Genomic DNA, 17,241 nt, shown 5'->3' with positions numbered 1-17,241 from the left:
CTGAAGAACATGGACTTTGAAGAAATGAGGACTGTGGTTTGTGATTGTAAGATGAGGCTGGAGAACTTGGACTTTGAAGAAATGAAGACATCTGCAGGAACCGCCGTTAGCACCTGGAGTTCCTCTACGAACTGGGACCCCGTGAGCACTTCCACGAGTGGCAACGGACTTAGACGGCAGGACTGCAACAGTGTCCATGTAACCGATGGATGAGAGCAGCCAGGACCAGGGAACCAGAAGTAACCTGGGAGCACAGAGCTGGAGAACCTTTCACAAGGAGGTAACATGAAGCACTGGCAATCTCCCTCTGAGCCAGCCCCCTTTTGTAAGGGGAGAACATGCAGGATTGGCTGGACACAGATTGGGAACTTCATTGGTAATACTCTGGTCTCCAACATGGCTGCCACCAGCACAGGAGACATACTTAGCTGTTAGCAAACAGCTTTAGCCAGCTTCTGTCTCTGACACACTATACCGTGTCACCACTAGAGGACCTTACCGCAGCGATCCCCGCCGCAGAGCCCGGCTCTCCAGACCCTTGGCCCCCGGCCCTTGGCAGCCGCACATCCGTTCAGAAGGACCCGCCGCCAGCAGCTCCCTGCCACCGCAGCCGCGCCAACCAGCGAGATGGTAACCCGCGGGAGCACCCACCGGAAGTAAGGTTCCGGAGCCTGACAGTACCCCCCTTTTTAGGGTGGGCTCTGAACACCCTTGTGCTTTCATCGGATTCTTGGTATGAAAGGTCTGGACTAATCTTGGAGCATGGACGTCCTCTTCAGAAACCCAGGACCTTTCCTCCGGTCCATATCCCTTCCAATTAATAAGATATTGGAGACGACTATATCTTTTACGACAGTCAAGGATCTTATGAACTTCAAGTTCTTCTCCCTGAGCAGCTTGCACCTTGGGAGGTCTAGGGAGCGCAGCCCGAAAACGGTTCAGTATGAGAGGCTTCAGCAAGGAGATGTGAAATGCATTTGGGATCAACAGGATATGGTCCAATGTATCTGGGGGCAAATTTCTTGGAAGGGACCTTGAGTCTTTAAGTTTCGAGTAGAAATCCAGACTTGATCACCCACTTTGAGACTAGGGACAGCCTTCCGTTTCCGATCTGCAAAAAACCTGTATTTATTGGACGTTTTAAGCAGAGCCTCATGAACTTGTCTCCACATCTTAGTGAATTGCTGAAGGGCTAACTCTGCGGCAGGTACTTCGAGAGCTGGAAGAAATTCAGCAAGTGGAAGATAGTCCAGCCAATCATCCTGAGAAGAAGACACGAAGAGTCGTAGGAAAGTTTCTAAGTCTTGGTTCACTCTCTCAGTCTGGCCATCCATTTGGGGATGGTATGCAAAGGAGAAACTTAATTCCATTCCAAGAGCTGAACTCAGTGCTCTCCAGAATTTAGCCACAAACTGAGGCCCTCGATCGGAAACTATCTCTTGTGGAAGTCCATGTAACCGGAAGATGTCTGATATGAACATTTTTGATAGTTGTGGAGCGGTTGGAAGACCTGTGAGTGGGATAAAGTGCGCCATTTTGGAAAATCGGTCCACAATGACCCAAATGGTGTTTCGTCCTCTGGAGACAAGTAGGTCAGTTATAAAGTCCATGGAGATGTGTGTCCAGGGTTTTTGTGGAACCGATAGCGGATGAAGAAGACCCGAAGGTGATCCTCTTGGACTTTTATGTTGGGCGCACTTTGGGCATGCAGCTATGAATTCCAAAACATCCGTCTTCAGATGAGGCCACGAATAGGAGCGTTGGATGAACTTAAGAGTCTTGAGGCTACCTGCGTGTCCCATACATGGTGAGGCATGAGCCCACGTGAGCAGTTTTTTCTGAGTTCTGGTGCAACGAAGGTTTTTCCCGGTGGAGGAAGCGGAGTAGTATGAGTTGCAGCAAAGGAGGCAGGATCTAGGATGAATTGTCTGTCCGGAAGATCTGTGGACTCATCTGAATTCAATGAACGAGAAAGCGCATCTGATTTCCAATTAAGAGACCCTGGACGATAACTGAGCTTGAAAGAAAAACGTGAGAAGAATAGTGCCCACCTGGCTTGCCGTGGGTTTAAACATCGGGCAGTCTGAAGATATAAAAGATTTTTGTGATCTGTGGTTACTGAGATTGGGTGCAGAGCTCCTTCCAGTAAGTACCTCCACTCTTCAAAAGCAAGTTTTAGGGCAAGAAATTCTTGTTCTCCAATGGCGTAGTTTTGTTCTGCCGGAGAGAATCTTCAGGAAAAATAAGCACAAGGATGAGCTTTCTGATCCTCAAAGTACTGGGATAAGACGGCCCCCACTCCTACTGAAGAAGCATCAACCTCCTCCTGAAAAGGACGACTGAGATCAGGTTGCCGAAGGATAGGAGCAGACATGAAGGCCTCTTTTAGAAACGAAAAGGTTTTTAGTGCCTCAGGTGGCCAAGCTGCAGAATTAGACCCTTTTCTTGTTAGTGCTGTTATCGGGGCAATGATGGAGGAATAATCTTTAATAAACTTCCTATAGAAATTGGCGAAGCCTAAAAAACGCTGGAATCCCTTCAGAGTGGTAGGATGGGTCCAATCTCTGATTGCTTGGACTTTGGCAGGATCCATCTGTAATTCCCTCCCGGAAATTATGTAACCTAAAAAAGGGATGGAAGGAACCTTAAACGTGCACTTCTCTAGTTTACAAAAGAGTCGATTTTCCCTTAGACGTCTCAAGACTTCTCTGACTTGTTCCCGATGGACTTTCAGATCTTTGGAAAATATTAGAATCTCATCCAGATACACAACCAGACACTTATAGAGGAGATCTCGGAATAACTCGCTGACATAATTCTGGAAGACTGCTGGAGCATTGCATAAGCCAAAGTGCATCACCAGATATTCGTAATGCCCGTCACGAGTATTGAACGCAGTCTTCTACTCATCTCCTGCGCGAATGCGTATAAGGTTATAAGCTCCCCGCATGGCCAATTTGGTGAAAATGGTAGCCTCCTTTACACGGTCCAATAGTTTGGGAATCAAGGGCAAGGGGTATCTGTTCTTAACTGTAATGTTGTTGAGGCCCCGGTAGTCGATGCAAGGCCGTAGGCCCCCGTCCTTCTTTTTAAAAAAAAAAACCCTTCCCCGGCTGGAGAAGAGGAAGGGCGAAGGAACCCTTTGGCCAAATTCTCCTGAATGTACTCAGATATCGCTTGGGTTTATGGGAGAGATAAAGGGTACGTTCAGCCTCTGGGAGGTACCTTACCAGGCAGTAAATCGATAGGGCAGTCCCAACTTCGGTGGTGAGGCAAGGTATCCGTCCCTTGCTTGCTGAACACGTCCAGAAAGGGCGGATAGGCATCTGGGAGATCAGTGGAGTGTAGGGTAAAGAGTGGCTTGATGGTGGATAAACAGCTTTGAGAACACAACTCCCCCCAGGCGAGTACATCCATAGTTTGCCAATCCAAGCGGGGATTGTGCACCTGCAACCACGGGAATCCTAGGATTATTTTTTGAGAGGCTTAGGGAATTACCAGGAAAGAGAGAACTTCAGAATGGAGAATACCAACTTTCATCTTTAGAGGAACTGTACGGTGGGTGATGATCCCTTCAGGGATATAACTTACGTCAACCGCGGTGATAGAGATAGCTCGCTCCAAACGAGTGGTTGGTATTTCAGACTGTCGGACTAAGGCGGAAGTAATGAAACTTTCTGCAGCTCCAGAATCCAAAAGTGCTGTAACATAAAAGGAGGTAAAGGGAAGTTCCAGACATACAGCCAACAGTGATTGCTTCCTGGTAAATTGGTTGGGGAATGCTCCTAGCTTAACCTCTCCTGCGTAAGCTAGGAGCGGGAGTTTCCCGGTCGTTGAATACAAGACTTAACAAAGTGGTCGGCCGCCCCACAATACATGCAGAAGTTTGCCTGTCTGCGTCTTTGACGTTCCTCATTGGTGAGACAAGAACGGTTGACCTGCATGGGTTCTTCAGTAGACGGTGAGGATGGTCTAGGAGTGGGACAGGCCCGAGATTTGGGTCGCTCGAACCTTGTTCTCTCAAGACCTTGCTTCTCGTAGCTTAGATCAATCTTGTTACATAAAGAAATAAGCTGATCGGGCTTAACTGGCACATCCTGAGTGACTAGGTCATCTTTAATTTTGTCGGAGAGACCGTTCCAAAAGGCGGCAATGAGAGCCTCTTCATTCCAGCCCACTTCGGAAGACAGAGTACGGAATTGGATCACGTACTGGGCGACAGAACGGGTTCCCTGATGCAGACGCAGAATCTCCAAAGAGGCAGAGGTGGTCCGGCCTGGCTCGTCAGAGATTTTATGAAAAGTTGCCACGAATTCCGGGTAATTCAAGAGTATGGGATCAGTTCTCTCCCATAAGGGTGAAGCCCAATCCAGAGCTGTTCCGGTCAGAAGTGAAATGATGTATGCAATTTTGGTCCGATCAGACGGAAAGTTAGCTGACTGAAGCTCAAACTGGATCTCGCATTGATTGAGGAACCCTCGGCATTGCTTTGGACTACCGTCAAATTTACTGGGTGGCGGTAGTTGTAAAGGAGGAACTGGAATCGACACTAGAGGATTAGGTGCTGGCGGATTGGAAGCTGGAACTGGAGTCGAGATGTGGAAATGGCTGTGTGAAGAGAATCCAAACGAGTGGACATACTCTGCATGAACTGTACAGTCTGTGCCTGCATGGCCTCCTGTCTATTTAGACGAGACAGAATATCCACAAAGGCATCGCCCCCTGGTAGCCTGCTCACTTGCTGGATCCATTGGGCCAGTGCTTACTGTCACGCTCGGTGTAAGTTGGGGTTCCGACAACCGAGTTTTGGCTGAAGGGACAGCTACCTGTGAGGAGAGTAAACGAGGTGGCTGAATGTAATTCCTCCTCATGGGGTGGAAGCCAAACTAAGTGTTAACATTGGCCAGAGGGCCATAAAGAAAAGGAGGACTTCGTAGGAAAATAACTGTAGTTTTAATGAATAATCAGGCTGTACACAAATATTGGAGCAATTGAAGAAACTGGAAGAATTAGAGTCTATGGTTAAATGACTTGAAGAGTGAAGCTGAAGAACTCTGGTAAGGAAGAACTGAAGACTGTGTTTTATGATTAAAGGACGAGGCTGAAGAACATGGACTTTGAAGAAATGAGGACTGTGGTTTGTGATTGAAAGACGAGGCTGAAGAACTTGGACTTTGAAGAAATGAAGACTGGTTTGTGATTGAAAGACGAGGCTGAAGAACTTGGACTTTGAAAAAATGAAGACGTCTGCGGGAACCGCCGTTAGCACCTGGAGTTCCTCTACGACCTGGGACCCCGTGAGCACTTCCATGAGTGGCAACGGACTTAGACGGCAGGACTGCAGCAGCGTTTAGGTAACCGATGGATGAGAGCAGCCAGGACCAGGGAACCAGAAGTAACCTGGGAGCACAGAGCTGGAGAACCTTTCACAAGGAGGTAACATGAAGCACTGGCAATCTCCCTCTGAGCCAGCCCCCTTTTGTAAGGGGAGAACACGCAGGATTGGCTGGACTTAGGGGGTGATTCCAAGTTGATCGCAGCAGGAATTCTGTTAGCAATTGGGCAAAACCATGTGCACTGCAGGAGAGGCAGATATCACATGTGCAGAGAGAGCTAGATTTGGATGGGGTGTGTTCAATCTGCAATCTAATTTGCAGCAGTGGCGTGCGGTGAGGTCAGTGGCTGGTGAGGCACGATAGCCATAATGTCCGCCAAATCCTGCCGATGGCCCCTACCGCCGCCGAGCCAATGCCCGCTACTTGCCCTGAGCCGCTGCTTGCTGCCACCGCCAATGGCTTACAAACTCACCCACCATCAACTGACCCAGCCCTCCGCCACTAATATGCATCTCAGTCCAATGCCGCCAATGCCTGCTACCTGCCTGCGCATCATACTTGTGATATATTGTACATTTGTATAGAAAAAAATTAAATAAAAAATTAGTGTTTGGGAAGGGAGTGGGAGGAGGACATGAATGCAATTTTGTTGTCCAGGGCTTCCATTAACTTAATGGAAAAGGGTCTGAACGGGTTAAAAAATTGTTTAAAAAAAATGCGTGAGGTCCCCCCTCCTAAGTATAACCAGCCTCGTGCTCTTTGAGCCGGTCCTGGTTGTTTAAATACCAGGAAAAAAATTGACAGGGGTTCCCCGTATTTAGACAACCAGCACCGGGCTCTTAGTCCGGTCCTGGTTCCAAAAATACGGGGGACAAAAGATGTAGGGGTCCCCCGTATTTTTAAAACCAGCACCGGGCTCCACTAGCCAGGGACATAATGCCACAGCTGGGGGACACATTTATGTAGGTCCCTGCGGCCGTGGCATTACCCCCCCAACTAGTCACCCCTGGCTGGGGTTCCCTGGAGGAGTGGGGACCCCTTAAATCAAGGGTTTCCCCCCCCTCCAGGCACCCAAGGGCCAGGGGTGAAGCCCGAGGCTGTCCCCAGCACCCCTGGGCGGTGGGTGCCGGGCTGATAGCCATGTGTGTAAAACAAAAGAGTATTGTTTTTTGTTGTGGAAGTACAAGGTCCAGCAAGCCTCCCCCGCTTGATGGTATTTGGGGAACCTCAAGTACCAGCGTGCGAGGAAATAACGGGCCCGCTGGTACCTGTAGTTCTACAACAACAAAAAATACCCAAATAAAAACAGAACACACACACCGTGAAAGTAAAAGTTTATTAAAAACATACTTACACACTCACACATACTTACCTACATCCCACGCCGGTCACGTCCACTTGTCCAGTAGAATCCAATAGGGTACCTGTAAAAATGAGTACTACATAGGTGAAGAACATTTAAAGAGGCTCTACAGTCACACAAGTTACTCTTACACAATGGAGATACTGTGGGGTGGAAGTTCAGCTGAACGCAAATATCTGCTAATAGTGAGGAGGCAACATGCTGACCAATCCACTAAGACAACCTAGGAAGCCGCCACCTGCGTGCAGAATACAGTCACTCCCCCACCTTACTACACATTAGCAGGACAAGGTGATATTAGACTTACACCGCTTTCACACTGCAAATGCCGGGAATTAGAAACAGATCCTTCCTGGGTTGAATTACTGGGTCAGGCAATTCAGGAGTGACCCTTTCACACCGCAGAGTGACCCACATTGACCCGGCAATTTTCCCAGGTTGATACCGGGTTATTTGTGCAGTGTGAAAGGGGTATAAGTCTTGCTATGACTTCGTAATTGCAGATTCATCACTAAAAGTATTCCGGGATGTTTTTGTCTACTTTTTGGGTAATGTCTAGATGAGTATTTTATCATCTTGTACCCACCAATCACCAAGGTCTGAATCACTGCCAGGATTAATGGAAAAGCTCAAATAGCAGCGGATGTATCTTTATTCACAAACCTTGAAATCACTGGCTGTGCTGCTGTGACCTCCATATCTGTAAGGAGTATATGTTACTTAGAAGACCACAAATCTATCACTAAGTTATATGGAGCTGTGACCTGGCTATCTGTATGGAGTATTACTGTTACATCTGTAAGGAGTATTCCTGTTACCTAGAAGACAGACCACACACCTATCACTAAGTTCCATGGAGCTGTGAATTGGCTATCTGTAAAGAGTAATACTGTTAGATCTGTAAAGATTATTACTGTTACCTAGAAGACCACAAATCTATCAATTAGTTCCATGGGGCTGTGACTTATATATCTGTATGTGGTATTACTGTTACCTAGAAGACCACAAATCTATCAATTAGTTCCATGGAGCTGTGACCTGTATATTTGTATGAGGTATTACTGTTACCTAGAAGACCACAAATCTATCAATTAGTTCCATGGAGCTGTGACCTGTATATTTGTATGGGGTATTACTGTTACCTAGAAGACCACACATCTATCACTAAGGTACATAGAGCTGTGACCTGGCTATCTGTAAGGTGTATTACTGTTACCTAGAAGACCACACATCTATCACTAAGGTATATGGAGCTGTGACCTGGCTATCTGTAAGGTGTATTACTGTTACCTAGAAGACCACACATCTATCACTAAGGCCCATGGACCTGGCTACCTGTAAGGGGTTATACTGTTATATCTGTATTAATGTTACTTATTATAAGACCACAAATCAATAAGACCCATGGAGCTGTGGACAGGATAATAGAGCACATTGTCCCCCCACTCCCCATTCTTGCACTCTGCAGTCACCACCTGTGGAAAGGGGAGAGAGAGAGAGAGAGATAGAGAGAGAGAGAGAGAGAGCAGAGACTGACTCTGAACTCACCACAGGCGCCTCTCGCTGTCCCTGCGCTCCGGACGCGGCTCCGCTGCACACACACACAGACACTGGCTGCAGAGGCTGGAGGAGGAGAGTGCCAGCCGCCGCTTAACTTTCACTACTTACCTTACACACGCCGGCTCTAGGAGCGCTCCCGCCGCTATCTTCTACACAGGGTGATGATCCACAACAGGCAGCAGCAGGTGACGGACTACGGGCGGGGGAGATGAAGGGAGGGAGCAGCTAACTGTCCCGCCGCCTCCTATGGATGATTGGACAGCGGATCCAGCACTGGATCCGCTGTCCAATCATTTCTGCCTTGCTGACAGTGATGTCAGCGAGGCACTTCTATAGGTGCCGCTTTGCCTATCTTTTTCAATGGGCTTTTACAGCCCACTTCTTGGCCCCACCCCCCGCTCGATCCCCGTTTACATTATCTACGGGAGGCACTGCTATCAGTGCCTCCCAAACCTATTTAAACCCCTAAAATTCTTAGAATAACATAAAGAACATACTTATGACACAGAACATGTGTCATAAGTATCTTCTTTTTGTTATTTTAATCAATTAATCACAGGGGAGGCACTGCCTCCCCTGCCTCCCCTGACTGCACTTCCCTGATTTGCAGTGTAAAAATAAAACAGCCAGTATTTACCCTGCACAGAAATAAAATAACCCACCCAAATCTAACTCTCTCTGCAAATGTTATATCTGTCACACCTGCAGTGCACATGGTTTTGCCCAACTGCTAAAAAATTTCCTGCTGCGATCAACTTGGAATTACCCCCTTAGCTGTTAGCACACAGCTTTAGCCAGCTTCTGTTTCTGACACACTATACTGTGTCACCACTAGAAGACCTTACGGCAGTGATCCCCGCCGCAGCGCTCGGTTCTCCAGACCCTCGGCCCCCGGCCCTTGGCAGCCGCACATCCGTCCAGAAGGACCCGCCGCCAGCAGCTCCCTGCCACCACAGCCGCGCCAACGGAGCACCCGTCGGAGGTGAGGCTCCGGAGCCTGACACATTGGTTATAAGGCACAATGATCCCTATGGCTACATCCATTTTAAATAAGGTTTCTCGTGGCCACTTACAGTATATGGAATCTCTTGTAAAACACAATACCCGAGCAAATTCTGCAAAATATCAGTCTCTTTTCTTCAACAAATAGATCTTACTAACTTTGGGGCTCATTTACAGGGGCTCATTTACATTTGGATGTAAGTCATTTTCATAACACTCCTCTCCGATGTATTGGTATGCGTCCGCGCTGATAGTTGTTATTTTCACAATCTCCCTGAAATGCTTTTTCAAAAGTAGGCAATAGTAATGCTGACGGGGCCGCTACCCCCCTTTTCATGCGCGCATACTACTCTGGAACCACATTCTGCATCGTAGGAGGACCATGATAGATAGATAATACTGTAGATAGATAGACAGACAGACAGACAGACCTATAGTATACTGTAGGCAGTGGTCGAAGTGGGGCGGTATACAACGGTATGGTATACCGCCACTTCTTCCATTGACCCAGAAATTAGGAAATTAAAGTGCAGCAGGAGGCGAGATAAGTGGCCATCCTGCTGCACAAGTTGCTCCCCGTCCCTGCGCGGCGGCCGGCGGCTGTGTAGAGCGCTGTACTAGCTCATAGCCGCTCACCGCATGCCGATCACCGCCGCCCGCTGCTCACCGCCGCCAGCCACCCACCACTCACCGCCACCAGTCACTCCCCGCTGCCAGCCACCAGCAACAAATGAGGTAATGTTCCCCTGTTGTCACCTCTCTCCCTGTCGTTACCATCCCTGTCCCTACTGTCACTCTCTCTCCCCCAGCTGTCACTGTCGTCACTCTCTCTCTCCCTGCTGTCACTGTCGTCACTCTCTCTCCCTGTCGTTACTCTCTCCCTGTCATTACTCTCTCTTCCTGTCATCACTCTCTCTCCCTGTCGTCACTGTCACTCTGACTGTCCCTGCTGTCATAATTTCAGCTCATTCAGTGTGCTATAATGTGAATTTTGGATCATTCAGTGTGCTATAATGTGAATTTTGGATCATTCAGTGTGCTATAATGTGAATTTTGGCTCATTCAGTGTGCTATAATGTGAATTTCGGCTCATTCAGTGTGCTATAATGTGAATTTCGGATCATTCTGTTTGCTATAATGTGAATTTCGGATCATTCTGTTTGCTATAATGTGAATTTCGGATCATTCAGTGTGCTATAATGTGAATTTCGGCTCATTCAGTGTGCTATAATGTGAATTTCGGCTCGTACCGTGTGCTATAATGTGAATTTCAGCTCGTAACGTGTGCTATAAGGTGAAACGGGCACCAGTACTAGATAGTATAAGGGGTTCAACTACACTGGACACGCCCCCTTTTGGGTAACCACGCACCCTTTTCTGGAGAGAGTGCGCCTTCGGCGTGCGCATAATTGCGTCCTTGACTTTTGCATACCCCCACTTCAAAATTTCCACTTTGACCACTGACTGTAGGTGAACACAACGCAGAGATGTGCGGTGAGCTAAATGGCTCAGGAAGCACTAGCTAGCCCCAGAACCAGATTTACATGCAATATATGAGCCAGAGGGTACATGTGGGCATTATACACAGGTGCAGCAGTATATACATGTGGGCATTATACACAGGTGCAGCAGTATAAACTCCTGGAAATTTGGTTAGTTTTTATCAGAGATGTGCAGAAAAGATGCCTGCCTCACCTGCCGTAGACTTTTTGCTCCAAAGTTTTGGCTATAAAAAATATTAGGATAATGCAAAGAAGATATTTCAAACAAATTCTTTGTATTTTTCATATACTTTATACAGTCAAAACTCTGGCAAAAAATTAGTATGACAGGAAAGGCTCTGCCTCACCTGCCTCACCCCACCGCACGTCACTGATTACAACAGCACTTATAGCAGTGTGTTAAGACACCAATCCGCTATCCATATGAGTTTCACAGTGGAACGCATATGCCGCAAGTGGACACATAAACCCTAGTATTGGTAACACACAAAGAATACTTACACAGAATTATAGTGTAAGAGCTGTGGAAGTTAACTGTATTAGGTAGATAATATAAAATAGTAAAACCAATACTACATCACGTGATGTTAAGAAATTGGAACAGTAATGCGGATTTAGCAAAACTCAGTCTCACCAAACCTATACCAAAGATTATTGCATTCAGTCTGGTATTTAAGAAGCCACAACGGTCACATAGACATTCTTTTATTATCACCCTATCTGAACTATAAGTCAATAGAGTAAACAGCAATCCAGAACCTACTATTGCCTCAAGCTGTGCCAAACGGGATCTGGTCACTGTATCAGCGTTTAGGGTGCCGCAGTCGGAACATCTATGCCGAAATCAGTGGCGTAAGTTTATCCAAGTCGCCCAGAGGCAAGAAAAATTTGGTGCCCCCCCCCCCCCCCACCACCACCACCACCACCGACTCTTTGACTTTGAAAAATGAATGACATGTCCATGACATTCCTATGGAAATTAGTTGTATTGTGTGTGTTACTCAACCGTCCGGTTTCAGCCCATTTCCCACTAACCTATGAAGCATTAGACCATGGGTACCGAGAGCATTTTTGTGACCACCAGACAATACTATGAGCAGTTTAGTGACTACTACACAATACTAACAGCATATTAGTGACTCCTACATAATACTAAGAGCATATCGGTGACCACTACACAATACTAAGAGCTTTTTAGTGAACGCTACACACCAGACAGTACAAAGAGCATTATTGCGACCTCCAGATAATAAGGAGAGCGTTATTGTGACCTCCAGACAATATGGAAAGCATTAATGTGACCTCCAGACAATACGGAGAGTGTTAGTGTGACTGACAGACAATACTGAGAGCATTTTAGTGACCACTCTATTTACATTCCATTTTATTATATTATATTTTATTATATAAGTAACAACTGTATTTCTATAATTCCTCCCCCTTCCCACAAAAAACAAGGGCACTGACTACTTATTTATACAATGACAATGAATAAAGTTTATTGCTTCAATCTTTAGGCACAGCTTTACCAATCCGCTGTTTCAGGAATATGGCATGTATGCTCACATGGAATCGCCATCCAAGAAAATAATGTTATACTGTGCTGTCCAGTTTATAACATGTCTGTTGTCCTCCTATACATAAAATGTATTTCCTCTAGTAGCACTGGAGGTGTACCTTATCTGTTTTATTGAACAAACACAAGGTTTACATCTCACTTTCTGCTTTCCAATTATCCTCAAATTCTTCACAATGTGTGGATATTATCCTCAATAGGTCGTTGCACATGTGTGTTAAAGCTGATTAACTTACAGGACGAAAAAGCAATACCTTATATCAATAAAGTTCAAGCCGCTGCGGCCGCTGAATACAATCCTTAACCTCTGTACTGTTTATACACCTTGCGTACACAAGCCCGTACCGTGTACGCACTCTCCGTACTCACACCGAACGGGCGTAATAAGTACACACTTTGCGTACACAGGCCTACACGCTGTGAGCACAATGCAGCAACACGTGTGGCTGAGATACACTTTAAACCTTTAGCAGGAAAGGGACATGACACCAATTGTATTTAATTATGTTGGGATCCGACCCACCAACAGTTATTTACTAAAAGGGGGTTACAACAATAATACAATAAGAGAAGAGGCTACAATCAATGATACATACGTTTGTTTCGCCAGCGCCACCCGGTCCTGGTCCTCAGTCAATCAAGATAAATGACCTTCAGAGAATGTGTCTGGCCGGCCAGGCAGCTTGGCTTTTATACATTTGTCCAAAACATGATACAATGAAAACTGTAATCTCTTCACCTATAGGTCACTGGTATGGTCATTTACAGTACAGGAGGGGTCATAGGTCGGTTTGAATAGGTGGACGATGCCTGGTCCAGGTGTACTTGCGGTTGGTCTCCACTGGGTTCCCGCCGAATATCAGGAGTACAGTAAATACAGTTAATATTAATATTCTGTTCCTGCGCATATCTATGCGCAGGAGCGTGCTATCTTCTGCAAACTGCTACCAGAATATTGCTCTTAAAATACCCTACAGCTGGATACCAAACACCACCTCCTAGCCTAATGCTGTCCCCTCATATCCTGTAAAGGTGAATCCCTCTGTTGTTATACCTTTTAAGCAAGTATAACTCGCTGGTGTGGTGCATGCAGGCTATGTGTAAATTGTGCACTATGTGGATTATATATGAAATGTGTCTTTGTGGCTTTTCCATGCAAATACAAATGCTACCGTAATTACTCATACGACGCGCTAATACGCAGGACCGCATGAGCGTGTGCACACACGGCAGAACAAGTACGCGCGCGGAGGCCATCTGTGTGGTGTTTGTACGTGATGTGTATGGCTGTAATATTTTCGACAAAATATACAAAAAAAGAACAATGTGTAAAACTGTATAAATGAGTCCACTGAAACAATCCCAAATGTGCAAGAAACAGGAAGGTGATGAGTCCTCTCCCCAGCATGCATCCAAAGGATCCCTCAGCAAACATTCAACACTCAAGGAGTCTAGATGATGTAAGATATACGCTCACATGTATGCTTACATGAATATAGCAACCACTTGCACATAAAGGTTTCTTTGCACGTCCCCTTATCGTATTGGAGCAATTATAGGTTCCTCTCAATATGTCTCAAAATAAATAAAAAGATGTGTATGTAGTTTCTGTTTACTAGAAACAATTTTATTTATTTTAAAATGAAAACTGTCCCTACCCTAACAACATGTGTGGGATGATGGTACCCGGGTTGTCCCACACATTGTTGACAGGAGGTGGACAGCGTCTGCACTCTATACTTTTTTTTTTTTACTATCATCAGGGCAGGAAACTGTAGGATTGGATGTAGACAGACAAGGTTTTTACAAGAGTGTTTTTAATTGTAGCACTCTACTTGATAAAGACACCGTAGTGCGTCGAAAAACGCGTTAAAAGTATAGAGTGTAGACGCTGCCCACTTCCCGTCAACATTGTGTTGATCTTGCGGTTCTGCCTGACTCCAGCAGTGTTTCTACATTGCCCTCTGTGACCTGCAGTGAATCTTCACCGGCTTCTAGCTCTCAGCGGCGTTCCAGCATCACTTCCAGCTCTCAGCAGTGTTCCAGCTCTCAGCGGTGTTCCAGTATCGCTTCCAGCTCTCAGCGGTGTTCCAGTATCACTTCCAGCTCTCAGCTGTGTTCCAGCATCACTTCCAGCTCTCAGCTGTGTTCCAGCATCACTTCCAGCTCTCAGCGATGTTCCAGTATTGCTTCCAGCTCTCAGCGGTGTTCCAGTATCACTTCCAGCTCTCAGTGGTGTTCCAGTATCACTTCCAGCTCTCAGCGGCGTTCCAGTATCACTTCCAGTTCTCAGCGGTGTTCCAGCATCACTTCCAGCTCTCAGTGGTGTTCCAGTATCGCTTCCAGATCTCAGTGTTGTTCCAGTATTGCTTCCAGCTCTCATCGGTGTTCCAGTTTCACTTCCAGCTCTCAGCGATGTTCCAGTATTGCTTCCAGCTCTCAGCGGTGTTCCAGTATCACTTCCAGCTCTCAGTGGTGTTCCAGTATCACTTCCAGCTCTCAGCGGCGTTCCAGTATCACTTCCAGTTCTCAGCGGTGTTCCAGCATCACTTCCAGCTCTCAGTGGTGTTCCAGTATCACTTCCAGCTTCCAGCGGTGTTCCAGCATCACTTCCAGCTCTCAGTGGTGTTCCAGTATCGCTTCCAGATCTCAGTGTTGTTCCAGTATTGCTTCCAGCTCTCATCGGTGTTCCAGTTTCACTTCCAGCTCTCAGCGATGTTCCAGTATTGCTTCCAGCTCTCAGCGGTGTTCCAGTATCACTTCCAGCTCTCAGTGGTGTTCCAGTATCACTTCCAGCTCTCAGCGGCGTTCCAGTATCACTTCCAGTTCTCAGCGGTGTTCCAGCATCACTTCCAGCTCTCAGTGGTGTTCCAGTATCGCTTCCAGATCTCAGTGTTGTTCCAGTATTGCTTCCAGCTCTCATCGGTGTTCCAGTTTCACTTCCAGCTCTCAGCGGTGTTCCAGTATCGCTTCCAGCTCTCAGCGGTGTTCCAGTATCACTTACAGCTTCCAGTGGAGTTCCAGTATCACTTCCAGCTCTCAGCGGTGTTCCAGTATCAGGGAAGGTTGGTACAGCAGGAAAATGGAATTTGAGTATTAAAGAGAAGGAAGCCTTAAGAATCTTAAACAAAATGACAAAATTGTTATTAAAGAGGCAGACAAAGGGGGGGGGGGATTGTCATTTTGGACAAGGAGAAATATGATGGAGAATGTGAGAGACTGTTATTGGATACCTCTACTTACCAACTACTACAAAAGAATCCTATTGGAGAATATAAGAAAGAACTGGAAAAAATCCTGAAAGAGGCAGTGATGAAAGGCATTCTCACTAAGGACGAATTTAAGTATATATATCCGGAACATCCCAAGGTGGCAGTGTTTTACCACTTGCCCAAAATCCATAAGGACAAAAATGTCCCTCCGGGAAGGCCAATTGTTGCAGGAATCCAGTCACTAACCTCACATCTATCATGCTATATAGATGTCTTCTTGAAAAAGTTGGTCAATACACAACAGAGTTACATAAAAGACACCGTACATATCTTGGATATTTTGAATAGAATGACATGGGAAGAAGGCTATCTGTTAGCTACGTGTGACATCAAAGCACTCTATACCTCAATTCGACATGATCAAGGAATGGAGAATGTCCGAAGAATTATTACTAATGAGTCTGAGATGAAAATTGATCAAATTAATTTTATTATGGAGGGTATTAAATTTACAGTGGAACACAACTTCTTTTGGTATGGGGGCAAGTACTATAAACAAACCCAAGGGACAGCGATGGGCACAAATTTTGCACCCTCATACGCAAATCTTTTCCTCGCCCAGTGGGAGAACGAGTTCATAAGGGCCAACAATGAATACCTTCCTAATCTTGCCTTATGGGCAAGATACATAGATGATGTGATCATCATCTGGAATGGGACGAAAGAATGCTTTGACCAATTTATTACAAAAATAAATGATAATATATACAATCTAGAATTCACGAGTGAGATGAGTGACAAAAATATCAACTTCTTGGATTTAACCATCTTTATCGAAGGAAATAAGATCGAAACAAGAACATTTAGAAAGGAGGTAGATTGCAATAGCTTCCTGAACTTCAAGAGTAACCATCACCCCAAGTGGCTAGCTAATGTCCCTAAAGGACAGATGATCAGACTAAGAAGAAATTGTTCGAAGAAAGTGGATTACGATGCACAAGCTATGGATCTGATGGAGTAATTTGAGGAGAAGAACTACAGAAGGAGTGACCTTGAGAAAAGCAAGGAAGAGGTGGGTGAAATGGCCAGAACGAACCTCCTTCAGTATAAAGAGAAGAACACTGGGACTAAGCAAGATGTGATATTTCTGACAGGTTTCTCAAGTCAACAGAGGTTCCTAGAAGAAAGTATATACAAACATTGGCACATCCTTACCACAGATGATGACCTTAGGGAAATTTGACCAACGAAGCCCAAAATTATCTACAAAAGAGTGCCCAACTTAAAGACGAGCCTGGTCAAGAGCTATCATAAGAACGACCAGAAAGGAGGAGAAACCTGGCTGGAAGATACGAAGTCTGGGTTCTGTAGATGCAACAACTGTACAGCATGTAGAAAAACAAGAAAAATCTCGACTAAACGTATTGACAAATATAAATCCAACAGTACAGGGAAAGAATACACAATAAGAAATAAAATAACATGTCATTCGAAAGGCGTAATCTATTTAATGACATGTCCCTGTGGTCTACAATACGTAGGAACGACCTACCGTTGTTTATATATAAGGATAAACGAACATTTGAACAGTATTCGAACGAACAAAGACAATCACAGTATTCCGGAACATTTCACCAAGATGCATAATAGTGACCCTATGGGTTTAGAATTTATTGGAATAAAATTAGTC

Source organism: Pseudophryne corroboree, chromosome 10 (genome assembly GCF_028390025.1).
Source record: "Pseudophryne corroboree isolate aPseCor3 chromosome 10, aPseCor3.hap2, whole genome shotgun sequence".
Classification (NCBI taxonomy): domain Eukaryota; kingdom Metazoa; phylum Chordata; class Amphibia; order Anura; family Myobatrachidae; genus Pseudophryne; species Pseudophryne corroboree.
This window is presented reverse-complemented; position numbering follows the sequence as displayed.